Raw genomic sequence first — 12,001 nt, 5'->3', positions numbered from 1 at the left:
CAGGTTACATTCCAAGACCAACTGAAAAGGAGATATTACTCTGCTGACCTAAATTGGACCGAAGTAGTAACTTCTAATGTCTAAATGGTGCTTGTTTGCCATACCTTTTTAAATAACCAGATTTTGAGCCAATAAACAGAATGTGAGGTAATACGGATTAGAGTAACATTGTCACAGTTTTTTTTTTTATCATTTTCTCCAGTAAAAGCTACTGGAGTGAGGAGTGGAGGTGCATGTATAAAACACTTGCTTTTGCAGATCTTCAACATTTGGGGACAAAGCATTTGCACATGATCCTCCAGGTGCACCGATAAGGGCTAAAGAGTCTGCATTGAAAGGGTCATAGGAACACATTTATCCCTAGCGTATTCCTTCCACATAGTGCAGCATATTCCCTTATAAAACTCATGGACACAGCAGCATTGTGGTTAAAATTTGCATTATATGCTCTGGCTTTTCCAGGATAGCCTAACACACATTATCCATTTTTTAAAAATGGATGGGGCGGGGCCTGACATCCAACATGGCCAGACGTGTCTCTCAGAGGCTCCCAAGGGACTAATCTCAGCTTTTATGGCTGAAACCCACACTCTTCGACAAACCAAGCTACATGTCGGTGGTTGTATGATCCAGCGCACCTTAATGAGCCCAGTTCATGGTGTTCTGTGCAATACTGCTCTTGTCCAAAATTAAAGCCTGTTGAGGCCTACTCACGCAGGCGCACAGGTGGTTGGTGGCAATGACCGACTTGGGTCGCAGTTCGCTACTAGCAAGTGCCCTTGCCTACTCCACCCCCCCACTTTGGACCCACTTTGGACCGGCAGGGGAGATCTCTGTCCCCACTGGGTTAGGCGAAACTCATACCCAAAAGCTCAGAGCCTGAAGCACCGTACATGGCGTGGTGCCCCAAGATGGTCACCACGCGGGAAGCTAAGCACTGTAGAGGGCCAACAGTGGAAAACCCTCTTCTAGGCTCGGTTTGACGCCATCTGCCAACAGTTCTGGCACCGCATGGAACGTCACGCTAAACCAAATCCCTGTACTGCTGCAAAGTTACCATCAGCCACAGACTCAACAGCCCGTTCCTCTCCTGGGCCGGGAGCCCAGGTGGAGTTGCCTGCAAACCACAGTCCACCCACGATCCCACTGCTCAGAGTTTGGGGATCCATAGACATATGGAGCTGGCACCCACTGAGGCCTGGAACTGAAGAAGCGATGTTCTGATGTCTCGGGCTCAATCAGCCACCCATCCTCAAGCAAGGACATTACCATAGCATGGAGGAACAGCAAGATTAGCGTGGAGAAGGTCCCTCGTAGGTCTCGTGTCTGTCTCTGTCTCGGGGGCGGCAGTCCTATCAGTTGCAGCAAGAAGCTGGACTCTAAGCCATGGTCCACCTGCGGCATAGGGTGAACTAATTCATTGCTCGATACCGAACTGCCTCCCAAGCTCGGCTCAACCTAGGCAATATAAAAATATTGTGTCCATAGCATGCTACTTAGACGGAGGCTAACAAATCTCCTACTCACACAGGATGCAAACGAGCTCTGATACTTTTATTTTGTTTTTGGCCTGTTGCCTTCTATTCTATTATTTCCTTACCTTTATACTGAAATGTCCATGCTAGTTAAAATGGTGTCCCAATGTACCTCCTGCAATAATCCCCAGATCCATAATTTGTTAACAGGTGTTAACAGGTGTTAACCAGTTTAATCCAGTATATAGGTCACTGTTTTCCAGCGCAGAGCCCATCTACGTTTATTTCACCTCTAAGGTAGCACGGCCTGACACAGAATTACCCCTCCTTGCATGACCTTCAGAGGCACAAGATGAAAGGTGCAGGCAGGAACCTTTGTTACTTAAAGGACCACTATAGTGCCAGGAAAACAAACTCGTTTTCCTGGCACTATAGGGTCATTAGGCCCCCCTCCCGCTGGGCAGATGGGGCTAAAACCCCTTCAGCCACTTACCATTCTCCAGCACCGGGCTCCCTCAGTGCTGGCGACCTCTCCTCCTCCTGCCGACGTCAGATCCGAATGCGCATGTGCGCTAAGAGCCACGCGCGCATTCAAACCGCCCATAGGAAAGCATTACTTAATGCTTTCCTATGGATGCCCCGCGTCTTCTCACTGTGATTTTCACAGTGAGAATCGCAGAAGTACCACTAGCGGCTGTCAGTGAGACAGCCACAAGAGGCTGGATTAACCCTCAGTGAAACATAGCAGTTTCTTTGAAACTGCTATGATTTTAGCTGCAGGGTTAAAACTAGAGGGACCTGGCACCCAGACCACTTCATTGAGCTGAAGTGGTCTTGGTGCCTATAGTGGTCCTTTAATTTTCCATCCAGCCTCCAATGCTGCACTAATACCTTGCACCAAAGATTTCACGAAAGTATGTGTCCCTAGTGGTAAAACAGCTTGTTGAATATTGATTTTAATACTAGTCTTTCACTTACTAGGAAGTCTAGATAGATTAACTTGACATCAGAGAATGGATGCTAAAATCTAGCTCTCGATAGCATTTCTAAGCATGTTCCTAATCTTGTTGTTACACCTTTAAAAATGTGCATGTTCCTCTCACTGCCTTTATGATTATAAGCTACCGTATATACTCGAGTATAAGCAGAGTTTTTCAGCCCATTTTTTGGGCTGAAAAACCCCAACTCGGCTTATACTCGAGTCAATAGTCTGTATTATGGCAATTTGCATTGCCATAATACAGACTGGGGGGAGAGGGGGGCTGGCAGAGCTGTAACTTACCTGTCCTGCAGCTCCTGTCAGCTCTCTCCTCCTCCGCGCCGTCCGGTCAGCACCTCGGTCAGCTCCCAGTGTAAATCTTGCGAGAGCCACGGCTCTCGCGAGACTTACAGTGTGAGCTGACAGATGGAGCTGCACGGACGGCGCGGAGGAGGAGAGAGCTGACAGGAGCTGCAGGACAGGTAAGTTACAGCTCTGCCAGCCCCCCTCTCCCCCCCACTGAACTGCCACTGGACCACCAGGGAAGGAGAGCCCCCCTCCCTGCCATATATCAAGCAGGGAGGGGGGACGAAAAAAAAAAAATATAAATAAAATAAGAAATAATAATAAAAAAATAATAATAATAAAAAAAATTAATAATAACAAAAAAAAGGGGTATAAGGACCACTATGGGAGGGGGGGGTATAAGGACCACTATGGGAGGGAGGGAGTGGGTTAAGGACCACTATGGGAGGGAGGGGGGTATAAGGACCGCTATGGGAGGGAGGGGGGGTATAAGGACCACTATGGGAGGGAGGGGGGGGATAAGGACCGCTATGGGAGGGAGGGGGGTATAAGGACCACTATGGGAGGGAGGGGGGGATAAGGACCGCTATGGGAGGGAGGGGGGTATAAGGACCACTATGGGAGGGAGGGGGGGGATAAGGACCACTATGGGAGGGAGGGGGGGGATAAGGACCACTATGGGAGGGAGGGGGGGATAAGGACCACTATGGGAGGGAGGGGGGTATAAGGACCACTATGGGAGGGAGGGGGGGGGATAAGGACCACTATGGGAGGGAGGGGGGGGGGATAAGGACCACTATTGGAGGGAGGGGGGTATAAGGACCACTATGGGAGGGAGGGGGGGTATAAGGACCACTATGGGAGGGGGTGGGATAAGGACCACTATGGGAGGGAGGGGGGGTATAAGGACCACTATGGGAGGGAGGGGGGGTATAAGGACCACTATGGGAGGGAGGGGGGGTATAAGGACCACTATGGGAGGGAGGGGGGGTATATGGACCACTATGGGAGGGATGGGGGGGGATAAGGAACACTATGGGAGGGAGAAGGGGGATAAGGACCACTATGAGAGGGAGGGGGTGGGATAAGGACCACTATGGGAGGGGAGGGGGAAGTAAGGACCACTAGGGGAGGGGAGGGTAAGGACCACTAGGGGAGGGGTGAGTCAGGACCACTGGGGGGGGGAGTGAAGGAACACGGGGGTGGGGAGGTAAGGACCACTGAGGGAGGAGGAGGGGAAGTCAGGACATATGGGGGGGGGAGGGGCGGCAAAATTTTTTTTGCCTACAGCGGCAAATATCCTTGCACCGGCCCTGCACACACTGCATTCACACACTGCATTCATACACACACACACTGCATTCATGCACACACACACTGCATTCATGCACACACACACTGCATTCATGCACACACACACTGCATTCATGCACACACACACTGCATTCATGCACACACACACTGCATTCATACACACACACACTGCACTCATACACACACACACTGCACTCATACACACACACATACGCACACACTGCATTCATTATACACACACTGTAAATAAATATTCAATTAATATATTTTTTTTAGGATCTAATTTTATTTAGAAATTTACCAGTAGCTGCTGCATTTCCCACCCTAGTCTTATACTCGAGTCAATAAGTTTTCCCAGTTTTTTGGGATAAAATTAGGGGCCTCGGCTTATATTCGGGTCGGCTTATACTCGAGTATATACGGTATGTATCTTGACTCTCTTGTCATACGTTGTTGAGGCTTGACTAGTTGATATGTAATTATCTGCACTACAAAAATAAAGAATTAAAAATAAATAAATAAAAAAATGAAAATTATCCATTTTAACAAAGGAAAAAAACAAACTAAAAAAACATAAGCATGGCACATTAATTCAGGTTTTCCTGCATGTCCACGACACTAATGTTTCTTTGTGTAACCTGTCTTACCGTGTCATTTTGTAAGGGCATATAATCACACAACTCTGTCTTTCTACTCTCTGTCACTACAAGGTTTTACTCTTTGAACACAGTAGAGAGACAGCTCACTGTGGTTTAAGTATAAATAGTTATTGTGGCAACCAAAATGGAACTGAATTTCACTGGTTCCCATGGCAATTGCTCTACTTCCAGAACCCAAATACGCACTATTTTTCTATTAGAGACATACAACTATCTGCATGCAAAGTACATCACAAATTATTTTAGGTGTTAACTGCATGGAACTGAGGGATACTACTCTGCCAGATGTGCACAAACAAAAAAGAAAGAAAAAAAACCCTACAATAACATTCAAACTTTGTCCAGGCTATATTGTTAGAAAGTGTAGTGCAAGCATGTCAAACATGTGACCGCAGCCAACAATTAATATTTTTGCTGGCCCACCTGCCAAGGGGCCACTTTTAGCTGTGGCTGCGACCAGACGCAAGACAGGAAAAATATTTCCTGATTCTTGCTCTCCCGGCCACAAGAGAGACGAGTGTCTGTCTGTCTGCAGAGCAGACCAGAGAAGAGCAGTTACTCTCCCTTCCCTCCTGCTCGCAGTGCCAGAGGAGCGTCTGGCCTGCTTCAGCAGGGCTGGAGCTGGAATTGAAGGACGGACAACAAATTGTAAGGTAGGAGAAGATGGGCTTGGGGAGGGGACAGTGTATTTATTTGAGGGAGGGGGCCAGTGTATTAGAGTGGTGGTGGGGGCAGTGTATTAATGGGAGGGCGGCGAACAGTGTATTAATGGGAGGGAGGGGGCAGTATATTAATGGGAGGGCGGCGAACAGTGTATTAATGGGAGGGAGGGGTGCAGTATATTAATGGGAGGGAAGAGGCAGTGTATTAATTTGAGAGAGGGATGGGGCACTGTATTAATATTGGGGAAGTCAGGGGGCCAGTGTATTAAAATTAGGAAGGGGGGGCAGTGTATTTATATGACCAGTGTATTAGAGTGGTGGGGGCAGTGTGTTAAATTAGGGGTAGGGAGGGCAGTCTATTTAATTAGAGTGGAGGGAGGGGGGCAGTGTATTAGATTAAGAGGCAATTAATTAGATTAGGTGCAGGGGGCAGTGTATAACAGTGGAGGGGGGGGGCGCAATGTATTGGATTTGTAGGCAGTACATTAGAATGGGAAGAGGAGCAGTGTGTTAGATTGGGTCTGCATGGAGGCGCTGAACGCTCCCCATGGAGATGCTGATTGGCCCCGCAGCTTTTTGCCACACATGCACAATAGCCTCCCAATGCTTTCCTATGGGAAAGCATTGGATTGGCTGAGATCATCAAGTTTGATGATCTCAGCCAAAGTGAAGAACACACTCATAGAACTTCAAAATAAAAAAAAGATAACGTAATTTGTTTTTTACAGCTGTGCAACAGCATACATTCACCATTTCAGTCCCATTACCAAACTTTTCTTAATATGTCAAGGTAGTTGGACTGAAACATTGGTTATATGTAAATGTGCGTCTCCTTAAAATAAATTTGCTCTTTTGTTTACTTTGAAGCCCTACGAGCGCGAGGGTATGTCAGTTAGGCAACTTTTTTTATACTGTACTTTTCTAAATAAACCTAAGTTTCTATGAAAACTGAAGTTTGTTTTTTTTGTGGCCCACATAAACGTAAATCTTGTTTATTTGGCCCGTCCTAGCCTTTGAGTTTGACATGCTTGGTGTAGTGTATAGGTAGATTATTATTGCCTTGATGTCCTTGATATGTTGTGCATCACTAGCTAATTTATACCACCATAATCGTAAATATTAGTACAAACGTTTCTAGGCACAATCCATTATTGCGAAGTGTCAAACAAGTGAAACTAAACAGCATCAAAAAATTGCATCTAGTAAAGTAAAAACATGGTGATAACTTGGACATGGGTTGCTTACATGACATTGTCAAAAAATAACCATATTGCTCATAAGAATGAATAACCAAGTTAAGTATAAATGAAGATCAACGATATAACAAATATACTATCAAACAGATTGAGGAATGGCTTTCTTGGACACAGCTGGATTACATCAATGAATGTGCTCTGGGAACTTTTGTGGTGAGTAGTACGGTGCATACCCCTTCCAAAGTTAAAGGGACACTATAGTACCAAAACAACTGTAGTTTAATGAAGCAGTTTTGGTGTACAAATCATGTCCCTTCAGTCTCACTGCTCAATTCTTTGCCATTTAGGAGTTAAATCCCGTTGTTTATGAACCCTAGTCACACCTCCCTGCATGTGACTTGCACAGTCTTCCTAAACACTTCCTGTAAATAGTCATCTAAAGTTTATCCTTCCTTTGTTGCAAGTTCTGTTTAATTTAGATTTTCTTATCCCCTGCTATGTTAATAGCTTGCTAGACCCTGCAAGAGCTTCCTGTATGTGATTAAAGTTCAATTTACAGAGAAAGAGATACAATTGTCTAAGGTAAATTACATCTGATTGAAAGTGAAACCAGTTTTTTTTCATGCAGGCTTTGTCAATCAGAGCCAGGAGAGGTGTGACAAGGGCTGCATAAACAGAAACAAAGTGATTTAACTCCTAAATGGCAGTGAATTGAGCAGTGAAACATGAAAAGCATGATATACACACAAATACTGCTTCATTAAGCTAAAGTTGTTTAGGTGACCATATTTTTCGTTTAATATTCCATGGTTAGGAGTAATGTCAAAGGGGCATGAAAGATTTCAATGTGGAGTAACTCCTATAGCAGCGTTTGTGTTCACTGTCATTAAGAAATCCACCCAAGGTTGCCATATTTTCTGGTATCTATGAGCTTTATTTAAAAGTTCCCCAAGGATCCACTACTGCTCAACTCTATTCAACTGAGCTGTGGTCGTTTTAGGGATTTCCAGGTTTTCATTAGTACAGTCTATGCAGTAGTAAGAAAGAAATATACTCGTAAGTGGTTCATCACTAAGATGAAAAAGTAAAGTTGTTTGTGCAATTGGCAGATTTGTGCCCGTAACCGTGTGGATATCTTTCCATTAAGATTTAATACTGTCACAGATCCACCAGTTGTGCTGGAGGTAGAACATTGGTGACTCTGCTTTGTTGAGCCTGTTTATATTGGAGATTATACCATCTCAAGATCAATTTATAAATAGACTCCTGAAGAGGTACACTGTAATGCGATTGAAATGTTCTTTGATATGCCTTCAACCAATCTTTATCTTCCAGCGGGATGTAAGCGGTTTGTTCCCTGCCTGAGTAGAATAGGGTAACCTAGAGTGAATTAAGGGCTAGAGCATTTTATAGCATTTAGAGCATGGGTGTCCAACCTTATGGCTTCCCTGGTCCGCATTGAGTGCAGAGGAATTGCCTTGGGCCACAAGAGAAATATATTATGTATTATATTATATATAATGTATGTATAAGTAATATAACTTTGAAAGCCATTTTCTTCATTTTGATATTTCAATTGTTTAGTAGATAACTCCCTTATTTGTTATCCTTATGCGGGATTGGCATATTTAAAGATACCAAATTAGAGAGCTATCTACTAAACACACACATGTACACATAACCACAGATACACACAATCACAAATGTACACACACAATAACAGACTCATACACAGTCAAATACATACACACGCAACATTACACAGGCTCACCTAAAGAGTTTCCTCCATAACACATCCATTATGTACACGCACCTCGCTTACAATCCAGCAGACCATCATGCTTAATGTGTTATATTCTTGCCTACACTAAAGGAGAGCCAAATATATTGCTATACATATTAGCCTGTACCGAGCCTGACTTAAAAAGTATTATTTTCCTGCACCACAAGCATACTCCACATACTTACTAATTTTCACAGCAGAGACCCATCAGTTGTTTACACTTGTTTATATATGAAAAATGTGCAAAAACTCATGCCACTATCTATATACTCTGTTGTGGCGTTTTGACAATGCTATGTATCTACCTGCACAACAAAAATTTAAAATGATAAAGAATGATGTTAGGAAGTCCCACCCCTCCTCTGTCCTTAAGCCTGGTAAGTATATGATATACCAACCTAGGTCTTGATTTGTCCAAACAAATGTTAAGATTGCTTGTATTGTCTTAAAGAATAAGTGTGGTAAGGTGATGGGCAAAGTGCTCCATAAGTATAGTAATTTGTGTAGGACGTTCATAGTGATAATGTTGCCTCTGCCTAGCCATCTAGAGTGAAGATCCTGTTTAATGGACTTAAGTAAAATAAGAAGTTTGTTGCATATAAATCTTCTGCTTTTCAAGTGATGTTGATTAATGAGAAAAAAAAAATACAGAACATCACAATTGCTGTTCCTATGAATGAGTATGGGTGTTGAGATGAGGCCTTGGCATTGTGGGAATTACTGCAGGGTGTTAATGCAGAGCATTAATAGTAGGTAATAGTACTGTGAGCACAGTATATCTGAGCACTAAAGAGGGCTACCAGGTGTTCTTTTATAGGGAGAGGGGGGACACCTCCCTCCTCAGTGTTTTCAGGTGTGGTGTGGCACTTTAATTGAAATGAGGCTCCTTCTAAAGACGTTGTGCGTGCCGGCATAAGGAGCCTTCAGTGTGTGAGCGGCGTTTTTGAAGAGGAGCCCTGGCCTCGTGGTATGCAGTGGCATGCTGCATAACAGGCTTGTGAGTGCCCACGGTGTCGGAGGCCTCGCCGTCCTTGATACAGGGAGGCGTGCGGTATGGATGAGCCAACTACATGGAGACTCGGTGAGGGAGAACCAGGTAAGTGCGCAGCAGGGGGGATCTGACAAGCGAGTGGAGCGGTTCGAAAGAGCGGGGCTCTCCTGTGGCGAGTTTTGTGCCATGCTTTCCTTCGCGTCCAGCACCAATATTCAACTTCTCTCAAAGTATTTGTTTAAAGCATCTGATGTCTTGGCAAAAGTTGGGATTAATGTCTTCCGGCATGGGAGAACAGCACGCTAATTATCCCACACACTTATCCCAGGCGCGGCAGATCACAGCCCAATCTGTCAGTGCTGCATCCCCCCACAAGTGCAGTATTCTTATGGACGCCGGTCGCTGTTTGCCTGTGGAGTTAAGAAACCCTACGGTACAGGTCAAGGGTCACGCACACGCATGTGCGTTGTCACATCATCACTGCGCATGCACATTTTGAAAATCACATTACCCATGCTAGCCAATGAAATACAGTTTAGTGCTATTTAAACCTCCTGTTACTGTTTCCATTGCCCTGTCATTGTTTCCAATAGCGGTTATCCAAGAGCACGGTCTTTGTATTAGTCTTCTGGTTTTTGATCTGGGCTTATTCCTGACTATCCATATTTCTTGTATCCTTGACCCTTTGGCTTTGTCTACTCGTTTATGCTTCTGTCTTTGTTCTTGACCTCGGCCAGTTACAGACTATTCTTATACGTTAAATCCTGCTATTCTAAGGCCTGGTAATATGTTACTTTATATTTTACTTGGTTCTGCGATGTGGGCCACAGTAACGTCCTGAAATTGGGTCACATAGGTTCTTATTCCCCATCTAGAGATTGTTTAGCTGGTTCGGCTATGTTCTTTAATCGGCTCGTGGAGAGCTCACTCGAGGCACGTCTTATGAAGCTGCAGGCCATGCCCCTTAACCCCTTAAGGACACATGACATGTGTGACATGTCATGATTCCTTTTTATTCCAGAAGTTTGGTCCTTAAGGGGTTAAAGGATACTATTAATACCCTAGACCACTTAATCTCAAAGTGCCCCTGTCATTTTAGTCTTAGAAAAGACTGTAGAAAGTCTGTAGAAAAGACATTGTTTTCATTGCAGGGTTAAACACACCTCTAGTACCCATCTTCCTGACAGCCAGTAAAGACTGTTCTCCTCGGTTCTTCTATCAAATGCTGCTCACGGAGAGCATCTGACTGAGTAAGCATACTGTTTTGTCGCACATGCGCATCACGTCCCTAATATTTCTCTATCGGAAACATTGAACTGGACAAGAATGCAGAAGACATCAGTAGGCATTCTGGCGAAGACAGAGGCAGAGCGGGTGGCTGCAGCGGAATTGTCTTTAGACTGGAAACAAGGTACGTAAAACATAGTAAACTTAAATGTGATATCAAAGGTGATATACGGAGGTCACAGCAACAGGAGGGAATTTATAGTCCTGAAAATAAAATTTAAAAAAATAAAATATTGTTTTCGGGACTATAGTTTTCCTTTACTCTTAGTTAGGCCATTTAACACCATGTGCTAAAACCACACCCTGCAATTAAAACCTCAATGTCAGTGCTTTTTACCCTCACAAATTAGATCTTGTTTATGAGTTAGATCATCTAGTTTTAGCACGTAATTTTAGTTTGGGGAAAAATAAAAAACAAATATTGAAAAAGCACTACCATACATATGTTTAGAAACAAAGTAATGTGGCAGATAGCATTTTAGAAGCACTGATGATGATGACAAGACAGAATGAAGGGGTTAATGTCTCTATTTCTAACCATGAAGGATAAGAGTAATTTGAAAAATAATAAACTTTACAAATGTTTGTTTTGTCTAACAGCACAAAGTCTATTTATGGTTTCCCTCCATTAATGTCTGAAATACTTCCTGCTAACATTTAATACACAGATGCACAGAGGAAATCAGTCTATACATTCTTCCTACTTGAAATCAACTCTTTTGTGTCTTTTAAAATCTTTATGATGCACTAGCTCTTCCTAGATCTGTTTTTCCTTTTCTTACTCCATCTATCCTCCTTTTCTGTCCAACTCCCACCAGCCCAACTCTTTTTTTTCTTTTCTACGTACCATCTCTCACATTGAATGTATTTAAATTACTACGATGTTTACCTTGTTTTTTGTTAATTTTGTTTAAAAAAAATGTTTGATGTGCGCTTATTAGTTTATACTATGCATACAAATTGAATTTCTTTCCATGCAGTCTAGCCATGGTCAGAAGGCATACCCTACTTCTCCTATTACCTGCAAAAACTATGCTATGTCATACAGGGGAATAGGATAGAGGTTATGATCCAAGTAAAATGCACTTCCTAAATCAATAATAAACGTGTTTGTTTTGGTGAAGTCAATTTTGCGAGAGCTATTGGTTGCATGTTACGGACTTCAATCTAAATGTAGCATGCGATTTCTTGATACGCAGGAAAAGACTGCAAAAAGGTATTCATGCACTGCTGCACAAAAATGCACTTTTCTAAATATCTCTGGATTTTAATCCGTTGCTTGTTACATGGGCTGCAAATCATTTCAAAGGCAGGGATGAAAAATTAGATAATAGAGTCAAATCCTATTG

General features: G+C 43.5%; 1 protein-coding gene across 2 annotated transcripts in view; it reads right to left on the bottom strand.

The window, feature by feature from the left end:
• Positions 1-12,001, bottom strand: part of MGAT4A (alpha-1,3-mannosyl-glycoprotein 4-beta-N-acetylglucosaminyltransferase A) — a 92,321-nt gene that overhangs the window by 40,743 nt on the left and 39,577 nt on the right. The gene's annotated exons all lie outside the window — the stretch shown is intronic.

The sequence above is a fragment of the Pelobates fuscus genome, chromosome 1, assembly GCF_036172605.1.
Source record: "Pelobates fuscus isolate aPelFus1 chromosome 1, aPelFus1.pri, whole genome shotgun sequence".
NCBI lineage: Eukaryota > Metazoa > Chordata > Amphibia > Anura > Pelobatidae > Pelobates > Pelobates fuscus.
This window is presented reverse-complemented; position numbering and strand designations above follow the sequence as displayed.